The sequence below is a fragment of the Macrotis lagotis genome, chromosome 1, assembly GCF_037893015.1.
Source record: "Macrotis lagotis isolate mMagLag1 chromosome 1, bilby.v1.9.chrom.fasta, whole genome shotgun sequence".
Taxonomy (NCBI): Eukaryota; Metazoa; Chordata; class Mammalia; order Peramelemorphia; family Peramelidae; genus Macrotis; species Macrotis lagotis.
The window spans coordinates 296,902,670-296,926,658 of record NC_133658.1 but is presented as its reverse complement, the minus strand read 5'-3'; the positions used below and the strand labels follow the sequence as shown (position 1 = coordinate 296,926,658).

Below are 23,989 nucleotides of genomic sequence, written 5' to 3'. Positions count from 1 at the left end.
TTCCCCATCCTCCTCCTCCTCTCTCCATATATGTGTGTATCTCCCGGATCACCTCCCGGTCTTCCCTCCAGACACGCTTTCTGCCATTCTGCTCCCTGCCGGGGTCTCTCTCCCTCCACTCTCCCCCTCCGGCCCGGGCATTCGTCCCCCAGGCTCCCCAGGGGCACTTCGGCCGTTCTCCCCATTGTACCCCTCTCCAGACCGGCCTCCCTCCCCGGGTCCCCCCTCCCCCGTAGCCCACGCTCCTTTTCCAGCCGCCCCCGCCCCCACGCCTCATTCCTCCAATCCCCTCCCCCCAGGCCCCGGAGCCCCTCCCCCTCCCCGCCAGGCCCCTCCGGCCCAGGCCCCCGAGGGCCCCCCGACCCCGTAGCTCCTGCGCCCCCCGCCCCCCCCCAGAGACAGCCAGCCGGGGCCTTCGTCCTCTGCAGCCGCAGAAGCGGCTCCGGCCCGGGCCCCGCCGGCCGTTACTCACCAGGATGCCCAGCTGGGGCCCTGCCGTCGCGCCCGCGGCTCCGCGGCTGCCGCTCCGCCAGGCGGACTCCTCGGCCCAGCCCAGCGAGGCCCCGCCCCCGTGGGGGCCGTCCCGCGCTCCCATTGCTCTGCGGCCGGCACTCTCTCCTTCTACTGGCTTATCCCCTTGTCGATCTGGAGGAGGGTGGAGCTGTTACCCGGCTGGCGGGGAAGCCGGAGACTCTGCTGGGGGACCCCGCCCATTAGAGCTGGAATTTAAAGGGACCGGACGCCTTTTTTTTTTTTGTCTCGGGCCTAGGCTCTGAGGACCTCTTTCACTGCGGGAGGGAGAGGCTGGAACTTGGCTGGAACTGTAAAAAGAACCCCTCCCGCTGTGTGTGGCATTTTCTTGGTTGTGAAGGCAGGCGCGCCGGAGCACACCACACACAAGCAGACACCCCAGAGCCACAGTAGTGATAGTACCGGGGGCCGAGAGTGGGAAGTGACAGCCTGTGTCAGAGGCGCCATCACCGCGCTAAGAATACCCGCGGCCCGGGCTGACCGTGGGCGCAGAGCAGCCTCTGGAGGGATGCGAGAGGCGTGGGAGGCGGCTGCTGCCACCGGAGCCCCCGCAGGCCCGGGCCCTGCCATTCGCCGCACCTGTGACCCTGGCCAGGTCCCTTCCCGGCTCGGAGCCCGCCCCGGGCAAGCGGGGCTTCTGCATGAAGCGTTCGGACACTGTTCTGGGTTCTACGGCTCCTGGTCGCTCTCACAATTTATGGCTTCCTATTGAATCCTTCCCCCCGCCACTCCTCAACAGACCCCCTCAGGCTCTGAGCAGCCCATTTCAGAGAAGCCCTCCTCCACATTTTCCAGATATTTGTCACATCCTAGCCTGTGGAGTCAGTGCTTCAAAGTCATCTATTTCTGGTCACAATTATCTACAATTAGCAATTAAAAGAAAGGCTTTATACGGTTCAAATACAGAAGGTTAGGCTAAGGACAGAAAAATGGATTATCTGCTCCCTTGAGAAGTCTTCCCTGTCCCAAATGGAAAGGGACACAAGAAGAAAAATAAAATAATTGATAGAAATGTGGTAAAAGGATGAATAAAGCATTTGTTCAGTGCTTTCTGCTCTAAGCTCTGCGAATACAAATAGAAAAGTAAAACAGGCCCTGCCCTCAGTGAGTTTACTCTCTAATGGAAGAGCCAATACAAAAGGAAGGTTTCGATTGTAAATCGAAAAAATCTGGGCTACAGAAGCAGAGCTTAAATACTATTTTCACTGGTAAAATCACTCAGTTTCTTCCATTGTACCATTTGACATTGCCAAGAACTTTGAAGGAAAGAACATTCCTTGCTTGGTCTTTGGTATTTGTGGCTATCACACCTGCGGGAGAAGTTTCTAGCCTGCATTTCCAGAGAGGTTGCTTTACAGGATGGTAGCTGGGAAGAGTGGGTTGGAAGCAGGACTGGTGGTTTAGGAGTGCTGTCCCTCCTGCCTGTAGGTGGTAGTTGGTCCATAGTTGTTCCCAATGAGAAGGAGGAAGGTAGGTCCCCTTCCACAATGACAGATTCAAGGCTTTGCCAATACCTTTTTTCTAGGTATTGAAATTAGTAGAATGGGGGCAGCTGGGTGGGGCAGTGGAGCAGCAGCCTTGGAGTCAGGAGGACCTGAGTTCAAATAGGGTCTCAGACTCTTAATAATCACCTAGCTGTGTGGCCTTGGTTGCCTTGCAAAAACTGGGGGTGGGGGTGGGGGGTAGAAAGAAAAAGAAACTAGTAGAATACTGATAACTTCTCCATTCTTGGCAGGAAGAAACAGTTGGGATTAGTACCTGGTGAGCAAGAATCATTATTTAAAATAGAAAACTACTAGTGCCACTTTCTCTATGACCTTCCTGGCCCAGCCCTGTCCTGCTCCCCTTCTTTTCAATGTCTCCGGAGTTTGGATTGTGCCCTTACTTTTCAGGTGAACTGAGGCAAATTATTTCAGTTCTTATAGCCTCCATTTCATGTAAACTGAGGGAGGGAAGTAGATAATCCCAAAGTTCCATGGCATTGTCTTATTAAGAAAATTCTGTATGGGGCAGCTAGGTGGTACAGTGGATAAAGCACCAGCCCTGGAGTCAGGAGGACCTGGGTTCATATTCGGTCTCAGACACTTAATAATTACTTAGCTGTGTGGCCTTGTGCAAACCACTTAACCCCATTGCCTAGCAAAAACCTAAAAAAAAAAAATTCTGTATGTAGTACACTTCCCTTCTTTTTTGGCAAAAATGAGGAATGGGAGGAGCCTATGGTCTGGAATATTGTATCTTCTTTCAGAGTACTAGGTTTATATTTTGGCGAGTTTTGCTGAACTACTTTTTTTCTTTTTTGTTACAAGGGATGGCTTGCTGGGGAGGGAAGAGAGAAGACTGAAGGATATATTTAGAAATGATGGTGGCATACAAATAAAAAATATCAATAAAAATTTAAACTATAGGGCACAATCATGTAATAGGGAAAATACTGAGGTCAAAAAAAATCTGAGTTCTGGGGCCACTAGGTGGTACAGTGGATAGAGCACTGGCCCTGGAGTCAGGAGTACCTGGGTTCAAATCTGATCTCAGACACTTAGTAATTACCTAGCTGTGTGGCCTTAGGCAAGCCACTTAACCCCATTTGCCTTGCAAAAACTAAAAAAAAAAAAAAAAAAAAAAAAATCTGAGTTCTAATGTTCTCTGTCCCTAATTAGCTATGGGATCTTGGGTAAATCCATTCCTATCTCTGAACCTCAGTAATCTCAACTGTAAAATTATAGGGTTGGATTACATTATTAATTTAATGGTTAATTGTTAGTTATTTTCAGTCATGTCTTTGTGACCCTTTTGGTGTTGTTTTGTCAAAGATACTAATGTAGTTCCCACTTTCTTCTCCAGTTCACTTTTCAGATGAGGAAGCTGAGGCAAACAAGGTTAGTTGACAAGGGACTTGCTCAGGGTCATATTTGAACTCAGATCTTTCTTGAGCTTTCTGCTGCACCACCCAACTGCCAATTATCTTAATAGGTGACATTAATATACAGTTATCCCTTCCACAGCTTCAGTGGCTAGGTGTACAACATCCCTTCATCCTGAAAAATCTAATTTTTGGCCCTCCTTTCATATCAGAGAAGAAATCTGATTTTTTTTAATGAGGTGTGTATAGTTACTTTATTGTAAAATTTGAGTTAAGTATTTGTTCATAGGCTGTGTCATCTGTGACTCACAAAACTCCCCCTAAAATTCCCATTTAATTTCTCATTCCAAACCAAGATATAATGATGGTAATAGTCAAAATAAGGAAGGGATACCAGTAGTACATCAAAATTTACAAAGCACTTTATGTAAATCACCCCATTTGAACTTCAAACCTCAGAGTTAGCTGCATTTTACAGATAAAGAATTTGAGGCGGGGGTGGCTAGGTGGCATAGTGGATAAAGCACTGGCCTTGGAGTCAGGAGTACCTGAGTTCAAATCCAGTCTCAGACACTTAATAATTGCCTAGCTGTGTGGCCTTGGGCAAGCCACTTAACCCCCTTTGCCTTACAAAAATAAAAAAAAAAAAGAATTTGAGGCACACAAAAGTTAAATGATTTGCTACTAAAAGTAAGCAATGGAATTCAGATTTAGCTCAGTAATCATGGTGAGGCAGAAAGTGACAGAAGCAACACAGTCCAGTGGATAGCAAACTGAATTTAAGGTCAGGAAGAGCAGAGTTCAAACCCTATCTTAGACAAGTTACACTTAACAGCTCTTACCATGAGCAAATCAACCTCAGTTTTCATATCCATAAAATGAGAGGCTGGATTTAATGGTTTCTAAGCCAGCTCCAAATCTGCTGATACAATTGATAGAGAGCCAGGCCTGGAGTCAGGAAGATCTGAATTTAAATCCAGCCCCAGACATGTACTAGTTATGTGACCCTGGGAAAGTATTTTAACCCCTCTGCCTCAGTTTCATCATATGTAAAATGAAGATAATGAAACACATACTTCCTAGGGTTGTCAAATCAAATGAAATAGTATTTTCAAAATGTTTAGCCCATATAGTAGCCTATATAAATGATGTCGATGATGGGACTTAACTCATTGCCTAGTAGTAGGCATTTAATAAATAGTTGCTTCCTTCCCCCATGCACAGATCTTCTTTGACTAGGAGTTTTTAATAGGAATACAATTCCCAAAAGGCATTGCAATCCTTTCTGGAAATATTAACCAATCAGATGACTTGATCCAGAAAATCACAGAATGGAAAGCATCAGCCACTTAGGGTTGACTGCCCTTATGAGAAAAAGCTTTGAACGTGAAAAATAAAGCCCAGTTTTAGTCAGGGAAATTATAAATTGCTTTAGGGAAACTTCCCTTTGTTCTGGTCTGCCTTTTGCAGATTGCCTTGTGGTCAGTAACTTATTATAAGGCAGGGCCTAGCATGCCTTTGTGCAAAACATTCTAGAGCCTTCTTCCTCCCTTTTAAAAACTGAATTGACAAATTTGCATGAGATTTGTGATCTCTAAGTCATTCTGTAAAACTAGTGAGAGAAGTTTTCTCCCAATATCTACCTCCAAGGATCTTTCTCTTTTCTTAACTGCTTTTATATGTACTTTAATTAGCAAATAAGAAGGCAAGGCAATAAGCATTTATTAAACCTCTTACTGTGGCAAATATAAGTAAAAAAAGGCTGAAAGGGCTTATATTTCTTATGGGAGAAAACAGCATATTAAAAAAAAGGAAATGAAAAAGGGGAGGAGAGAAAGTGTCAGATTATGGTGGAGGAAGTTCGAAAAATCATGAGCAGAGCAAATCAATCAATAAATAAACTTTATAAAGCAGGTACTAAGAGTCAGGCTAAGAACTAGGAATTCAAAAAGGGGGCAAAAGATCATCCCTGGCTTCAAGAAATTACAAACTATTGGAAAAGCAAAGCATGATCATCCTGAGCCATCTTTTGAAATAGATAGAACTGATCAGTGAGAGAAGTAGGTCATGAAGCAACTAGGTGGAGAGATGTTCCAGGGTAAGAAGACCCCAGGAACCCAGAGAAGTTTCAGGGTGAAAAGGCAGGTGAGGCACATAATTAATTAAATAAACTTCTTTAATTAGCAAATAGCCCTTCATATCACTGTTCCGCCACACTAATTGTAAAAGACCTTTCTAAACTGATATTATAATTCATAATTAGAGGTTAAGCCACTCCAGAGAACATTTTGGAACTCTGCTCTCTAAGCTTCTACTAAGCTCTTTGACTCAGTGAAAACAAAACTAGGTCTAGGCCTTTACTCCAAAGATCAAAAAGAATTCATGTCTGTAAAAAAAATATTTATAGTAGCTCTTTTTTTGTTGGCAAAGACAGATACTGTGGGACACTGAGGGAATGGTTATGGACTTAAGAATGGGTAAACAAATTGTAGTATATGAATTGACACCCTCTGTGAATTTGGCCATTTAGTAAAGAATTTAATGTAGTGTTAACTTCTAGAGTTTGTCCTAATAAGGGACAAACATTAGCCTGTAGAGTTTGGTTTCAAGAAAGAAAAAAAACAGAATTAGGTTAACATAGAGGTTTATTAAAATTTCTCTAAGCTTGCTGATTATGCAGGTATGTGTGAGTGTGGGAACCCAGCTAGAAAACTGTACCCAAAAAATGGAGTTATGGAGAGGAATTCTTATAAAATTCTACTATCAGAAGACAGGATCTGAAAAGGCTGCTTTTGGTTTATCCATCAAGGGAGCTGCCCTCAACTCAGGGTGGAGCTGGAAGGATATGAGGCCAAGAGAAATGACCCCTTCCAGCTCAAAACCTTTGTGACTTTGCAATTATGCTAAGACCTCCAGAAAGCATGGGAATCTTCCCTCTTCTGGATGTTGGTGCCACCCAGTGACCAGTGATACAATGAGGAGATTTATATTTGTTATTTGGTGATGTCAACAGCATGTAACAGAATACTATTATGAATAAGAAATGTTAAAAAGAATGGTTTCAGAGAAACTTGAGAAGACTAGTATGTATTACTATTATTTAGTGAACTGAGGAGAACTAGGAGAACAATTTATGCAATAACAAAAACATTGTAAAGATAAACATTTTGAAAAACTGACCATGGAAGGAAACAGTCATTTAAATACCTACTAGGTGCTTGGGTGTAGGTTGTAGTCAAGGAAGACAAGTATCTGTGGTGTGAGGGCTGTCAGATTCTTTTCGGGACTGCTTTCTATCTTTTATGTCTACCTGATCTACCTAACTCTCACCTATGGCTCCAAGAAGTTGTAGCATGTATAGCAGCCATAATCTGGTTAATCATTTCAGCAGATCGGTTAAAACAGATTGAAGGTAACCAAGGGATTCTCAGACTCAAAGGTGAGTTGAGGGGGTATCTAACCCAAGCATGTGAAGTTGTCCACTGGTGAAATGAGCAAACGACTCGTTGTTCCAGCGGCGGTCATGAAGGCCGCTGAAATAGGTGCTATGGAGTGCTTGGAGCTTGGTTAGACATTGAAGATGCCAAGGTCATCCACTGCATCTGGAACCATCACCAATTGTCTTGACTCTATCTTACCCCTGGACAATGACTTTGGAAGAGAGAGTAAAGTGGATGACTTCCTCCAACTCTGTCTGGTTTAAATCCAATTTACATATGAATCAAAGGGCATCCCTATCTCAAAGTCCTGAGGCAACAGGCAAGTGACAAAGCAGCAGGTGCTGATACACTGGAACTATAGTTACAACCCTGCCCAGAGGTGACCCAGGTTATAGTGATGCAGAGAATCATGGGCACAGGGGATGATGAGATCAGTTGGAGACAAACTTTGTAAATCTTTTGTTTGTATTGTAAAAGAAATCTTCCTTCCTTTATCATCTAATTTAGACCACACCTGAAGGCCTGACCTTCAACTTGGATTGGGTTGCTTTTCCAGCCTGGAAGCACAAGTCCTGGAAGACCACCCAAAAGGGACCCCTCCCCAAAAGGCAAAATCTCCAAGGAGGGACTTGGGTCACTCCCAGGTCACCACCCCCTCCCTTGGACTCCAGGGGAGAACTTAAGAGGAAGGAGAAGAGGGCTCTTTCTTTGACCTTCCAGTCTCCTGCTGAATACTGGCCAGCTAGTAATCCACATAGTCTTCTCTTAAAACTCTTTCTAATTTTTCTATCCCTTTCTTAATATGCTGTAACTTCCTTTAATAAATCTCTTTGTTCTTTCCAAAACCCAGAACCGAATCCAAGAAACAAATCAGTGGCTAATATAGGGTCATTACCATACTACAAGCAGCAGTGTAATTCGACAGCCCCCTGGGTGTCAGAGCAACACTTTTAAGGATCACACTGCTTACTTCCTAATGTAAGGGAAAGGCTAGAAAAGATGCCTCAAAATTAACTATTTACCCAAACCTGGTCTGATTATCAAGATGGGGGGAATCCCACCCTGTGGAGGAAACACAAAAAAATGAACAAAAACTCCTTCAAAAAAGATTCCACTCAAAGGGAAACAGTTTATGACCAAGGAAGAGATACAAACCATCATTCAAAACACACTAGATAATTTTGACTACATTAAAATAAAAAGCTTTTGAACAGACAAAACCACTGTAATCAAGATCTAAGGAAATGTAGTAAATTGAGAAACAACTTTTGCAACTAGTATTTCTGACAAAGGACTCATTTCTAAAATATATAGAGAACTGAGCCAAATTTTCTTTTTCTTTTTTTTCCCGCTATTCCAAATATTTTAATAAGAGTTCTCTGCAAGGCATTTAAAACACCAATTTGTGAGGATAAACTCCATTGGAGAAAGAGAATACAGAACACAGGTAACCAGGGAGCTGAGGAATTTTCTTGATTTGGGGCAGGAGCTTAGAGTCCACTGCTTTCTGATCAGCCTTGCATTGCTCTGTAATCTCATATTTCTCCTTCTTGGTGTCTGGGTTTATGGAGCCTCTTCTTCTTAAAGTAAGCATCAGTAAGACGATTTGGAATTTTTACACCAGAAAGGTTAACTGTAGTAGAGGTGGCAATGACAAATTTCTGATGGGTCCTTTGTAGAGGAACCCGATTGATGGTCAGAGGTCCAGTCACCAGTAGCAAACCACTAGCCAGCAGCTTCAGGAAAACCATACACTTGCCCCTGTGGCGGCCAGTGAGCATAATCAGAATTGTGCCTGGGGTGATGCTAGAGTAAAGTTCCCTCACATGCTGGCTGAAGGGTTTTTTGCCATGACTTAGGAGTTTTCTCTGCACATCTTCAGTAGGGTAATACCCGGGCATTTTGCGAATCTTTACCACTAGGTTTCCTCCATTTTATCACCACCAACTGGCTTTGAGATAGTAGCAGGCACCCTGTCTTTCTTTTTCCTTTCAATCCTGGTTTTTGGTGCAGCATATTTCCGCTTGTACATGGTACATGGCTCTACGGGAATACATTGCAGACCTGGAGTATCTGCTGATCCCTCGGGCCAAGACTGGGTTTCGACTGCAATGCTTTCGAGGTTTTTTCACCACTTTTTCAGCCCCATCTTCCTTTTTGGCCTTCCTTTCCTTTTTTTTCCCTTTCTGACCTTCTTTTCCTTTGGAGGCTTTGGGGGGTTTTTGTCCACCATCTTGAGAGAGCGACAAATTTTCAAAAAGACAAGCCATTCCCCAATTGACAAATGGTCAAAGGATATGCAAAGGCAATTGACAGATGAGGAAATCAAAGCAATCCATAGTCATATGAAAAAATGCTTCAAATCATTACTTATGAGAGAAACGCAAATTAAAGCATCTCTGAGATAACATCTCAGACTGGCCAATATGACCAGAAAGAACAATGATAAATGTTGGAAGGGATGTGGGAAATCTGGGACACTAATGTATTGCTGGTGGAATTGTGAACTCATCTAACCTTTCTGGAGAACAATTTGGGATTATGCCCAAAGGTCAACAAAAATGTGCATACCTTTTGACCCAGCAATACCACTACTGGGTCAATACCCTGAAGAGATGATGAAAAAGGGTAAAAACATCACCTGTACAAAAGTATTTATAGCAGCCCTGTTTGTGGTGGCAAAAAAAATTGGAAATTAAGTGGGGAATGGCTTAACAAACTGTGGTATATGTATATCATGGAACACTATTGTTCTATTAGAAACCAGGAGGGATGGGAATTCAGGGAAGACTGAAAAGATTTGCATGAACTGATGCTAAGCAAGATGAGAGAACCAGAAAAACGTACATTCTAACAGCAACATGGGGATGATGATCACTCTTGATGGACTTGCTCATCCCTTCAGTGCAACAACTAGGAACAATTTTGGGCTATCTGCAATGGAGAATACCATCTGTATCCAGAGAGAGAATTATGGACTTTGAACAAAGACCAAAGACTATTACCATCAAATTAGAAAAAAATGTTATATTATTATGTAATTTTACTATCTCATACTTTATTTTTCTTCCTTAAGGATATGATTTCTCTGTCATCACATTCAACTGAGATCAATGTATAACATGGAACCAATGTAAAGACTAACAGACTGCCTTCTGTGGGGGTGGGGGAAGGGAAGCAAGAATGGGGGAAAAATTGTAAAACTCAAAATAAATAAAAATCTTTCTTAAAAAAAAGATTCCACTCACCATTCCTGCATGGAATATGCACACGCTCATAGACAGCACAAGATCCAACAGACCTGAAAGAGGAACTGAACTCATTGCAAGAGAACTTAGCAAATATATCCAAATAACTCTGAGTAAAACAAGGTTGGCAAATGAAGACCAGATTGCTGAAGTCAGAGCTGGATACATGTTTTTCCTGGAATGACAGCAGTGAAGGGGAGAGCCATGAAGTTGAGGTAGATTTTGCAATCATAACTAAACTAGCCAACAAGCTTGAATACCTGCCAAAAGAAATGAATGACAGGTTCTTTGTTTTCACACAGCTAAGTAATTATTAAGTGTCTGAGACAGAATTTGAACCCAGGTACTCCTGACTCCAGGGCCAGTGCTTTATCCACTGCACCACCTAGCCACCCCAAATGACAGGTTCTTGACAATGAGATTGCCACTTGAAGGAAAACATCATATCACCATCATTAGTCTCTATGCTCCCTCCATGATGAATTCTGATGAAGTCAAAGAAAAATTTTATGAAGACCTGAAGACCCTTATTATCAATTAACCGAGAGAGAATAAGCTTATAATTCTGGGTGATTTTAATGCTAGGGTATGGATATGGCAGGAGTCCTTGGGAGGAGTGGAGTTGGAAAAAAACAACAGCAAAGGTCACTTACTACTGAAGACTTTTGCATTTCATTCCCTTCTCAACATAAACACTTTCTTCCTTTTATCTAAATGCAGTAAAACTTCCTGGATATACCTTGGCATCTAACAGACTAAATGATTGTAAGGAGAAAAGATAGATAGAACTGTTAGAATGAGGAAGGCAATGTGTGATGCAGAATACTGGACTGATCACAGACTCATTCTCTCCAAGGTGAATATTTACATTCACTGAGGATGAACCTGGCCTCAAGGTCAGCTACCACATTGATGGTAAATTCTTCAATTTGAAAAGACTACAAGCTAAGACCAAATGGAGGGAGTTTTGGTGTGTGATCTGTTTCAGTGAAGCTTCTGAAGCTGAGATGCAACAAAATATGGATCTATTTTCTGCTACTTATGTTAATTTTGGCCTAACAATTATACCAAAAAAAAAAACCACAGATGCTCCATCAGCCAGTACCATACAGGTTCAATGTATGCGGAATCATCAATTACAGCAAATGGAAAAGTTTTAAATACTGTAAATTAGTTTACTTACTTTGTCAGTGTACTTTCCAGGGAGGTACACAATGATAATGAGGTGAACACTTGCATTGCCTTGGGAGGCTCTGAAAGAAAGTGTGGGAGAGAAGAGGTATTAGATTGATTATCAAATTGAAAGTCTACAGAGCCGATGTGTTGACCTCATTGCTGTATCCCTGTGAAACCTGAGTAGTCTACCAGTTTCTTCAAGAAACTGAATGATTTCCATTTAAATTGTTCTAGGAAAATTCTGAAGATCATCTGGCAGAATAAGATACCAGACACTGAGGTTCTTTGCTGAATCAAACTATCAAGCATTCAAATATTACTACAGAAAATGTAACTATAATGGACTGGCCATGTTGTTTGAATATCAGGTATACACTTGCCAAAAAGACTATTTTATGGAAAACTCACACAGGGGGGCACCTAGGTGGCACTGTAGATAGAACACCAGCTCTGGAGTCAGGAGTTCAAATCCAGCCTCAGAAACTTAATAATTACCTGTGTGACCTTGGGCAAGTCACTTAACCCCATTGCCTTGCAAAAAACAAAACAAAACAAAAAAATGAGAACTTACAGGGTAGGCCCTCAGAAGTTAGAAAAAACAATACCAGAGCATGCTGAAGGTCTTTCTTAAGATTGTGTGGCATGGGAGACACTGGCGCAGGACCACCCAATGTAGTATGCTCTTATCAGAGAGGGGCCTGTGCTCTATGAGCAATGCAGAATTGAAGCAGTCTAAAGGAAATATGAAATATGTAAGTTTAGAGCACGTCAGGTATTCATGTGGACTATTTGTGCCTGATCTGTGGTATGGTCTTCTGAGCTCATTTTGGTCTGATCAACCACAGTCAAACACACTGTAATTCATCACTAACATAGTGAGTCATTTTGGTCTTCTTGAATAATGAAGGACAAGAACCAAACAACCACACAGCTAGGTGTTATACTAAGAGCTTTACAAATATTATTTTATTGATCCTTAATAATGCTGGGAGGTAGGTGTTATTATTATAATCATTTTAAAGGTGGGGACACTGAGGTTGACAGAGGTTAAATAATTTGCCCAAGGTCATACAAGAAATAAATACCTGAGATTAGATTCAAATTGAGTTCTGTCCTGACTCCAATTCTCTATTCACTGTTCTACCCAATTACCTTAATATTTGATTAACACAAGGATTAACCATGGTCATGATTCCAGAAAAATGGTGATAATTGCCTGTCCACCTTCTGACAAAGAAGTGATGGAGACAAATATTTTTGGACATGACCAATGTCAGAATTTATTTTGTTCGACCATGAATATCTGTTTTTTGTGTTTTATTTTTATTTTTATTTTTTTGTGAGACAATGGGATTAAGTAGCTATTAAATATCCAGTGTCTGAGACCAGATTTGAACTCAGGTTTTCCTGATTTGGGGGTCCATACTCTATCCCCTACAACACTTAGCTGCCCCCAGACCATGAATATTTGTTACAAAGATTTTGCTTTTTTCTTTTTTTCAGGGTAGTGGGAAGTAGAATGGTAAAAAAAATGCTTGTTAATTTTTTTTAAAAAGTTAAATAAAAATAGTAATAGGAGATTGTATTATGCAATGGTTGGAACTCTTGCTGGGAGACAGGAATCAATCAACAAGTATTTATTAGGCCATGCTAACCCTAGGAATACAAAGGCAAAAGAAAAACAGTTCCTTTCCTTTAAAGAGCTTACATTCTAAGGATGGTACATATTATGTATACATAGAGGTGTTTACAAGACATTCAAAACAAACATAAGTATCCTTGGATGGGAAGTACTGACAATGAAAGGGACCAGGAAAAACTTTTAGCAGAAGGAGACCCTTGAGCTATCCTTGAAGGAAACCAAGGATTCTGAGAGGGGAGAGGTACAGAAGAAGAGCATTGAAAGCATGAAAAATAGTCAGTGCAAATCATGGACACTGGAAATTACATCTCCTGTGTGAAGAATAGCAAGAAGTATGAGCTATAATGTTCCAGGAAGACCAGGGTTCAAAACAAGAGAGAGCAGCTATGTCATGAAAATCTAGTGAAAAAAGATTATTAAGGAGAAAAAGATGATCAGCAGTGGCAAAAGTTGCAGAGAGATCAAGAAGGATGGCAAAGAAATGGCTAATAGATTTGTCAAGGAGATTATTGTATATACATTTTTAAGAGAGTGGATCCTGTTGAATGATGAGGTGAGAAGGCAGCCTGCAGAGGGTTAAGAAAAGGATAAGAGGAAAGAAAGTAGAGGTAATTATTAGAGATGGTATTCTTAAAGAATTTAGCTACAAAAGGGAGGAAAAATTGAGGACAATAGGAGGCAGGTATGGAAGGATCAAATGAGGGTTTGTGGAAGAAAGAAGAGATATGGGTACATTTGTAGACACATTTTGAGAAGCAGCTGGTAGATAGAGACTGAAGATTAAGGAGAAAATGAGGATAATGGAGGAGACAATACTCTGGGGAAAACAGCATAGAATGAGATCAAGGATGTATGAAAAAGACTTTTCCTAGCAAAGAAAAAGGATACCTCTTCACTTAAGGCAGGGGTGAAGGAGGAGAAACATTTCTGAGCAATGTGAGATAAAGAGAAAAAGAGGGAACCCTTGGGAAATGGTCTCTGTTTCTTTGTTTTAATGAAATATGAGGCAAAATTCTCAGTTAAGTTAGCAAATAAAAGTAAACTTGTTAATATTTTTGTTATATATATAAAAAAGTCTTTTACTTAGTTCTGTAGGTATATATGTAGAAAATTAAGACATTTCCTGCTCTCAAGGAACTCATATTCTATTGGAGGAGACAATAATGCAAATGGAAGATTTCAGGGGAAAGTCAAGGGACAACTGCAAAAATAGATTATAAAGCCTCTTCTTTTGTGGAATTTCCATTGACAAAATAATATTAATTTGTGATGTTAAAGCATTTGATATTGCCAAGGATTGTGGTAGGAAGAACTTTTCTTTCTGGTCTTCAGCATTTGTGACTGTAGCATCTGCAAGAGCAGTTCCCAGGTTGCATCTCCATAGAAGTTGTTTCCCAGGATGATGGCTGTGTGCAATGCCCTGGAAGCATTGCTAGTCCCAAAGTTTTTGGAATCGGGATTCTGGGTTGCTTCTATCAAGTCTAAAGGGATATGTTGGTTAAGATGGTGGTAGTGCTTTGACTTTTTTGGCTACCCTCTGTCTCTCCCTCAAGGTGCTAGACTGGCTTGCTTCTTTGGGGAGAAAAGGGTCCACAGGAAAAATATTGGAGAAACTTCTAGGTTGAGTGTAATAGTGAATAGATTAAATAGATACAAAATATCAAAAAACGAGGTTACTTTGTTGTAGTAAGGGTCTAGTTGCATGCTGAAAAGTTTCAATCTTGTAGAAAAGTATAACAATACTTATAGATTATTTTAAATCTTTGTGTCAATGTAAGCTTATGGGTCTTGTGTATATTTAGCATTTCTTTCATGTACTGTGGAGAAAATAAATAGCTAGCTATACCTGATATATAGTATACATTGAGTACCTTTCTATTCACTTTGAGATCATATGAGCCAAATTTAAGACATATGAAATTTTCCTTTTTGTGCTGATGTTGAAATATAAAGAATGAAAGAATGAGAAAAGAAGACCCCAAACTTTGTTTTAGTTGGTTAGGCTCCCCCAGGATTGAACCTAATTCTGTGTTTGCTAAAAAAAAAAAGCTAAAGGAGTGTTTTATATAGGGGTGGCTAGGTGGCGCAGTGGATAGAGCACTGGATAGAGCACTGGATAGAGCACTGGCCTTGGAGTCAGGAGGAACTGAATTCAAATCCGGCCTCAGACACTTAAAAATTACCTAGCCATGTGGCCTTGGGCAAACCACTTAACCCCATTGCCTTGAAAAAACTAAAAAAAAGGAAAAGAGTGCTCTATATAGAAAACTACTTCACAGACAAAGATGATGACAGGGCCATGTCTGAAGAAGAAAGCAGTGAAAAATCACTCACATGGGAAGTATCAAAACAGTCTATAAATTGGACTCAAATATAGAAGCTCATCAAAGAGCTTAAAAAAGAATTTAAAAACCAAAGAAGAGGGGAAGAAGAAAAATGGAAAAAAATAAATGAAAGTCATGCAGGAAAATTGTGAAAAGTTGACCACAGAAATCAACTCTGTTAAAAGTAAAAATAACCAACTGGAAAAGGAAACACATAAGCTAATTGAAGAAAATAAAATCCTAAAAATTAGAATTGAACAATTAAAAACCAATGATTTACAAGACTACAAAATTCCATTAAACAAAATAAAAAGGCTGAAAAAAATTGAAGAAAATGTAAAGTACCTTCTAGGGTAAACAAATTACCTGGAAAATAGATCCAAAAGAGACAATTTACAAATCATTGGACTACTAGAAAGACTGGACCAACAAAAGAACTTGGAAAACATCACACAGGAAATTATAAGGGAAAACTGCCCAAATCTACTAGAACAAGATAACAATAATAATTATTGAAAGAATCCACAAAACCCCAGAATAAAAACTCCAAGGGCTGTAATAGCCAAATTCCAGAACCCTCAAATAAAGGAAAGAATGTTGCAAATAGCAAAAAGAAAGCAATTCAATAACAAAGGGAACACAATCATACTAACACAGGACCTATCAGCCTCAACATTGAAGATTGGAAGAGTGGGAATAACATATTTCAGAGATCTGAGGACCTGGGATTACAACCTAGAATGTACTGCCCTGCAAAATTCAGCATATACTGAGAGGGAAAAAGAGGACTTCAGTGAAATAGAGAACTTCCAGAATTTTCTGATACAAAGACCAGAACTGAACAGAGAATTCAATCACCGAATACATTACTGAAGGTTGCATAAAAAATGGTAAATGAAAAGGAAACTGAAAAAGCAAAACTGTTTGAAACAATTGTTGGTCCATTATCAATTTGTATACAGCCCTAAAAAGGAAAATACAACACTTCCAATTCTTTAGAACTTTAATTTTCTAAGGATAATTAGAGGGTAGAATATAATTGAAGAGAATGAACCTAAAGGATATGGATATAATTGGGTCTTGTCTCTTAATTGAAGAGGTCCAAGATGACATCACTATGTTTGAGACAAAAAGCCCTACAAAAAAGCAGAGGTGTTAACTTTAACTTAAGTATCTCATTATACTTTGACTCACTTTAATCACAAGTTATTAAGCACCTTGTCTAATGAGAGCATCATAAAATAGGAGGACCTGAGACAGTGTCTCTATTACTTACAATCATTTGTAAAGTTCTCAGGTGAGACCTCCAGAGCCTCCCAATACTTAGAGATCTTCAAGATTCTCTTTAATTAGATCTGAGTTTGAATTAACTAGAGCTTCACTTAACAAAGGGTGGGGAGGACAGGAGGTAAAGTGTGAAAGAAAATAGGCCTGGGGGGAGGGTAACAAATAATTCAAGAAATGATATGGTTTTGGATGATACTTGGTTGTGAGGAGGATTGTGTCTACTTGAAAAATGGGGTAAGGTAAAAAATGATTATGATTAGAATTTGATGCAATTTGAATCAATGCTGCTTATCAAACAGTGAAGTAAACAATCTGTGATGATATCTTTATTCTTTTTTTTAGGTTTTTTTTTTTTGCAAGGCAATGGGGTTAAGTGACTTACCCAAGGCCACACAGCTAGGCAATTATTAAGTTTCTGAGGTCACATTTGAACTCAGGTACTCCTGATTCCAGGGCCAGTGCTCTATCCACTGAGCCACCTAGCTGTCCCAATATCTTGAAAACAATAGATTATCAAGCAATCAAATAATCAAACTGTGACTGATGATATCTGATTAATAATGTTAGAGCAATAAAGTACAAAGATTTATAATTTTATTTGTATTTTTTTAAGATTTTTTTTTTTGCAAGGCAAATGGGGTTAAATATCTTGCCTAAGGCCACACAACTAGGTAATTATTAAGTGTCTGAGACTGGATTTGAACTCAGGTACTCCTGACTCCAGGGCCAGTGCTCTATCCACTGTGCCATCTAGTCACCCCAATATGTTCTTTACAAGAAACACATCTGAAGCAGAGATATATACACACACAGGGTAAAGGTAAAAGGTTGGAGCAAAATATATTAAGCCTCAGTGTAAATAAAACAATCTGGGGTAGAGATCCTAATCTCAGACAAAGTAAAAGCAAAAATCAATCTCATTAAAAGAGATAAGGAAAGAGACTATATCTTTTTAAAAGACACCACTGGAAATGAAATTATATCATTACTAAATATGTATGCACTTAGCATATAGCATCTAGATTCCTAGAGGAAAAGCTGAGTGAATTATAAGGAGAAATACATAGCAAAACGTTAATAATGGGAGACCTCAATCTCCCTTTCTCTGAATGAATCTAACAACAAAATAAACAAGAAGGAAGTTAAGAAGGTGAATGAAATCTTTGAAAATTTAGATATGATAGACCTCTGGAGAAAACTTGATGGGGATAGAAAAGAATATACTTTTCTTGGCAGTATGCAGCACCTTCACCAAAATAGACCATGTACTAGGGCACATAAAAACCCTTAAATTCAAATGCAGAAAGGCAGAAATAACTAATACACACACTTCTCAGACCATGATGCAATAAAAATTACATGTAATAAAGGGTCAGGGAAAGATAAAGAAGAACTAATTAGAAATTAAATAACTTTATCTTAAATAATGGGTGAATCAAATAACAAATAATAGAAATAATCAATAATTATATCCAAGAAAATGATAATAACGAGACATCATGCCAAAATTTATGGAATGCAGCGAAGGCAGTTTTTTTATTTGTTTTTTTTTTTTTTGCAAGGCAATGGGGTTAAGTGGCTTGCCAAAAGCCACACAGCTAGGCGATTATTAAGTATCTGAGGTCGAATTTGAACTCAGGTACTCCAGACTCCAGGGCCAGTGCTCTATCTGTTGTGCTACTTAGCCATCCCTGGCCAAGGCAGTTTTGAGGGAAACTTCATATCTCTAAAAGCCTATATGAATAAAATAGAGATTGGAGTGGTTAGGTGGCACAGTAGATAGAGCACTGGCCCTGGAGTCAGGAGTACCTGAGTTCAAATTCGACCTCAGACACTTAATAATCGCCTAGTTGTGAGGCCTTAGGCAAGCCACTTAACCCCATTTGCCTTGTAAACCATTCCCCCCCCCCCAAAAAAAGAAAAAAAGAATGAATAAAATAGAGAAAAAGGAGATCAATGAATTGGATATGCAACTAAAAAAAAGCTAGGAAAAAGAACAAATTAAAGATCCCCAATTAAATATCCAATTAGAAATTCTGAAAATCAAGGGAGAGAACAATAAAATGGAAAGATAGAAAACCATTGAGCTCATAAATAAAACTGAGTTGGGTTTTTTAGGGGTTTTTTTGCAAGGCAATAGGGTTAAATGACTTGCCCAAGATCACACAGCTAGGTAATTATTAAGTCTCTGAGGTCACATTTGAACTCAGGTCTTCCTGAGTCCAGGGCTGATGCTCTATCCACTGTACCTCCTAGCTGCCCTAAGGGTTGGTCTTATTAAAAAACAATAAAATAGATAAACCTCTGGTTAATCTCATTAAAAAAGAAAAAAAAATAACCAAATTACCAGTAACAAAAATGAAAAGGGTGAACTAACCACCAATGAGGAGGAAATCAAATAGGTAATTCAGTTACTTTGCCAAACTGTATGCCAATAAATTGGACAATTTGTGTGAAATGGATGAATATTGACAAAAATGCAAACTTCGAAGATAAGCATGAGGAAATAAATTACTTAAATAACCCCATTTCAGAAAAAGAAATTGAAGAAATCATCAATAAATAACCTAGGAAAAAGTCTCCAGGACCAGATGGATTTACAAGTGAATTCTACCAAGCATTTAAGGAACAATTAATTCCTATTTTACATAAACTATTTAGAAAAATAGGAGAGGAAAGTGTTCTACCAAACTCCTTTTATGACACCAACATGGTACTGATAACTAAACCAGGGAAGAACCAAAACAGACAAAGAAAATTATAGAGCAATCTCCCTAATGAATATTGACACAAAAAATCTTAAATAAAATTTTAGCAATGAGACTACAACAAGTTATTCCAGGATAATACACCATGATCAGGTTGGATTTATACCAGGTAGGCAGGGATGGTTCAACATTAGGAAAACACTCAACATAACTAAACATATCAATAGTAAAACCAACAGAAATCATATGATTATCTCAATAGATGCTAAAAAAAAACCCTTTGATAAAATACAACATCCATTCCTATTCAAAAAAACTAGTTTAGGAATAAATGGAATTTTCATTAAAATAATAATTAGTATCTATGTAAAGTCATCAACAAATATTATATTTAATGGAAACAAACTCAGAGCATTTCCAGTAAACTCAGAGGTGAAACAAAGATGCCCATTATCACCATTACTATTGAATATAGTATTAGAAATCTAACAGTAGCAATAAGAGAAGAAAAAAGAAATTGAAGGAATCAGAATTAGCAATGAGGAAGCAAAGCTTTCCACTCTTCGTAGACGATATGATGGTATGCCTAGAGAATCTGAGAAAAACCTCTAAAAAACTCCTTGAAACTATTAAATTCAGCAAAGTAGCAGGCTATAAAATAAACCACACAAATCATCAGCATTTCTATATATGAACAACAAAGCCCAAGAACAAGAGATAGAAAGTGAAATTCCATTTAAAATAATTGTAGACAACATTAAATACTTGGGAATCTACCTCCCAAGACAAACCCAGAAACTGTATGAACATAATTATATAGTTCTCATCCAGATAAAGTCAGATCTAAATAATTGGAAAATATTAAATGCTCATGGATAGGTTGAGCTAATTTAGTAAAAATGACAATTCTACCCAAATTAAATTACTTATTGAGTACCAATTCATCTAGAGCAATAAAAGGACAAGAATAGCAAGGCAACTGATGAAAAAAATGTAAAGGAAGGTGGCCTAGCTCTACCAGATCTAAAACTATACTATAAAGCAGCAGTCATCAAAACTGTCTGTTAATAGTTAAGAAATAGAGTAATGGATCAGTGGATTAGAATAGGTTCAAAAGAAACTGCAGTAAATGACTACAGCAATCTACTATTTGACAAACCCAAGACATCAGCCTCTGGGATAAAAACTCACTATTTGACAAAAATTATTGGGTAAACTGGAAAATAGTATGCCAAAAACTAGGCATAGATGCACATATCACACCCTACCAAAGTAAGGTCAAAATGGGTATAGGATTTAGACATAAAGAGCGATGCCATAGATAAATTAAAAGAACAAAAAATACTCTATTTGATCTATGGAAAAGAGATAAATTTATGGCCAAACTGCAAAATGAATGATTTTTATATATTAAATTAAAAAGTTTTTACACTAATAGAATCAATGCTGCCAAAATTAGAAGAAAAATCAGAAAGCTGAGATCTTTTTTTCCCTTTTTTATTATGTAAATATTTTATTTATTTTCCATTTATACACAATAGTAGTTTCTACCTATCATTTTTTTGGTATGGTTTTGAATTTTTACACCCCCCCCCACCCTTCCCTCCCCCCATCCTCCCCACCAGAAGGCATTTTGATAGTCTTTACGTTGTTTCCATGCTATGCATTGATCAAAATTGAATGTGTTAAATAAAACTGATCCTTGAGGAAAAAATAAAGTATTAGAGATAGCAAAATTATGTAATACATAAGACAACTATTTTTTTTTAAATTGAAGGTAATAGTCTTTGGTCTTTATTTAAACCTCACAGTTCTTTCTCTGGATACAGATGATATTCTCCATTACAGATACCTTAAAATTGTCCCTGATTTTTGCACTGATGGAGTGAACATGTCCATCAAGGTTGATCACCACTCCATAATATTAGGGTATATAATGTTCTTCTAGTTCTACTCATCTTACTCAGCATCATTTCATGGAAGCCTTTCCAAGCTTCTCTGAAATCCCATCCCTTCTGGTTTCTAATAGAACAATAGTGTTCCGTTGCATACATATACCATGATTTGTTTAGCCATTCCCCAATTGATGTATATATCCCTTCGATTTCCAATTCTTTGCCAGCACAAACAGAGCTGCTCTGCATCTTTTTGTAAAAGTGATGTTTTTACCCTTTTTCATGATCTCTTCAAGGTATAGACCGTTGGTGGTATTGCTGGAGACATAATGTCTTTCTAAATTAGAATGCAAATAATTATTTGTGTGAGAAGTGTTTTATAGTTATTTTCATAGAGTTTCTGAGTCTGCCTTGGCAGATAGACTCCCAAGTATTTTATATTATCTGAAGTTATTTTAAATCAACCAGGAGTTCTGATAAAGGCCTCATTTCTAAAATATATAGAGAATTGCATCAAATTTATGAGATCATAAGTCATTCCCCAATTGATAAATGCTCTAAGGATATGAACAGACATTTTTCAAATGAAGAAATTAAAGCTATATATAATCATTTGAAAAAAATGCTCCAAATCACTATTGATTATAGAAATGCAAATTAAAACAACAATGAGGTATCATCTCACATCTATTACATTAGCCCAGATGAGAAGAAAGGAAGATTATCAATGTTGGAGAGGTTGTGGGAGAACTGGGACATTGATGCATTACTGATGGAGTTGTGAATGGATTCAGCCTTTCTGGAGAGCAATATGGAACTATGCCCAAAGAACAATAAAACTGTTCATACCCTTTGGCCCAGCAATTCCAATTCTAGGTCTATATCCAGAAGAAATTGTAAAAATGGGAAAAGTCCTACATGTTCCAAAATATTCAAAGTAGCTCTTTTTGTAGTGGCAAAGAATTGGAAATTGAGGGGATGCCCATCAATTGGGGAATGGCTAAAGAAGTTTTGGTACATAAATACTATGGAATACTATTGTTTTATAAGAAACCATAAATGCTTGGACTCTAGAGAAACATGGAATGATTTATGGAATCTGATGCTGAGTGAAAGGAGTAGAGCCAAGAGAACAATGTACATATCAACAACCTTGTGGGATGAACAACCTAGATGGAAGCAATTTCTCTTGACAGTCTAGAGAGCTAGGACAACTAATTATGGACTAGTTATGGACTATATTATCCCTAAAAGAGGAAGTAAAACAAAATAAAACAAAACACACAGTAAAACAAACCACTCATGAGTACTTTATAAAAATTATTTCATGTATTTCCCTTAAACTTAATTCCTCATGCCAAAAATTACTAATTTGTAAACATGTTTAACAAAAAATATATGTAAAATGTTAACCTGACTGTTCCTTGCTGAGGGGAGGGGACTGGGAAGGCAGGGTGGAAGGAAATTTTGTAACTTGGAAATATGCATGTACAAATGAATGAAAATAAATAAATGAATGAATGAATGAATAAACAAAGAAAAGTTGGGACCAAACTATGACTAAAAGGCTATAAAATTGTACTTACCCTTTGACCTAGTAATTCCATTACTAGCATGGTATCCCAAAGAGCTCAAAAAAACACCCTTATATATAGAGAAATATTTATGGCAGTTCTTTTAGTGGTGGTGAAGAGTTTGAAATTGAGGGAATGCCACTGATCAGTTGGGGAATGACTGAACAAGTTGTGATTTATGATTGTGAGGGAATACTGATGTGCTTTAAGAAATGAAAAGCAGAAAAATATGGGAAAATTTATATGAACTGATGCAAAGTGAAGTGAGCAGAACTAGGAAAACATTATACACAGTAATAACAATATTATATAATGTTTGACTGTGAATGGCAAAGCTATTCTCCTTAAAACAAAGATCCAAGTCAATACTGAAGAACTTATGATAAAAAATTCTATCTGCCTTGTTAACCATGAAAACAAACTGGAAACCTTAAGAATATAGGGTTAAATTAAAATGGCAGAAAATACAGGTTAGACATGAAGCTTTTATTCCCTGAGATTTACCAGGTAGTATAGTGAATAGAGCACTGGGAACCAGGAAGACTCATCTTCCTGAATTCAATTCTATCCTCAGACATTTATTTGCTGTGACCCTGGACAAGTCATTTAATTTTCAGCTAGGTAGTGCAGTGTTTAGAGCACTGGTCTTGGAGTCAGAAGGATGAAAGTTTTAATCCAGTCTCAGACACTTGACCCTTACTAGCTGTATGACCTTGGGTAAGTTATTTAGCCCTAATTGACTCACATCCAATCTTATCTCCAGTTGTCCTGACCTCTATATCTTGACATTGGACTAGTGACTTAGGAGGAGAAATTGAGGCTGGTGACTTAGGATAGCACTCCCTCAAATCCAATTCATGTCCTTGTCATAGCAATTGTTTCCCAGCTTTCTGCTTTTTTTCTAATTTTGGCAGCATTTTATTAGGACAAACATCAATTGGAAACCATTAAGGTCATGACCACTCCAAGGTGAGGAAGATCAGAATACTTATTCAGCAGCAAGGGAAAGGAGCCAGAATATATATTTAACAAGAGTAGACAAAACCTTAAACTTCCCAGCATATCAACCTATTAAATTGATCATCCTTATACAATACTATCTGAGTAATTGTTATCCTTCCTGGACTTCTTGAGGGATAGACAAGTCTTCCAACATCTGATCATTGTCTTCCTGAGTTTATAATTACCATAAGGGGATAAAAATCAATGACTTCTTACCTATAGTAGAGTGAAGACTGAACACTGTCTTAAAGAAATCAGTCTTTTTTACCAGGAATATAGTTTTGTAAAATTCATTATCA

General features: G+C 38.5%; 1 protein-coding gene and 1 pseudogene across 3 annotated transcripts in view; both read right to left on the bottom strand.

The window, feature by feature from the left end:
- The window catches only part of ELMO2 (engulfment and cell motility 2), a 67,901-nt gene extending 56,617 nt beyond the window's left edge, over nt 1-11,284 (bottom strand). For all 3 annotated transcript variants that reach the window (XM_074211199.1, XM_074211201.1, XM_074211200.1), the window contains exons 1-2: nt 11,266-11,284; nt 473-645 (exon numbers count right to left, since the gene is read on the bottom strand). The gene's annotated coding sequence lies outside the window, so the exon portion shown is untranslated. The remainder of the gene's footprint in view (nt 1-472; nt 646-11,265) is intronic.
- On the bottom strand, nt 8,225-9,104 carry LOC141493603 (large ribosomal subunit protein eL6-like; annotated as a pseudogene).
- Nucleotides 11,285-23,989: the final 12,705 nt, after the last annotated feature.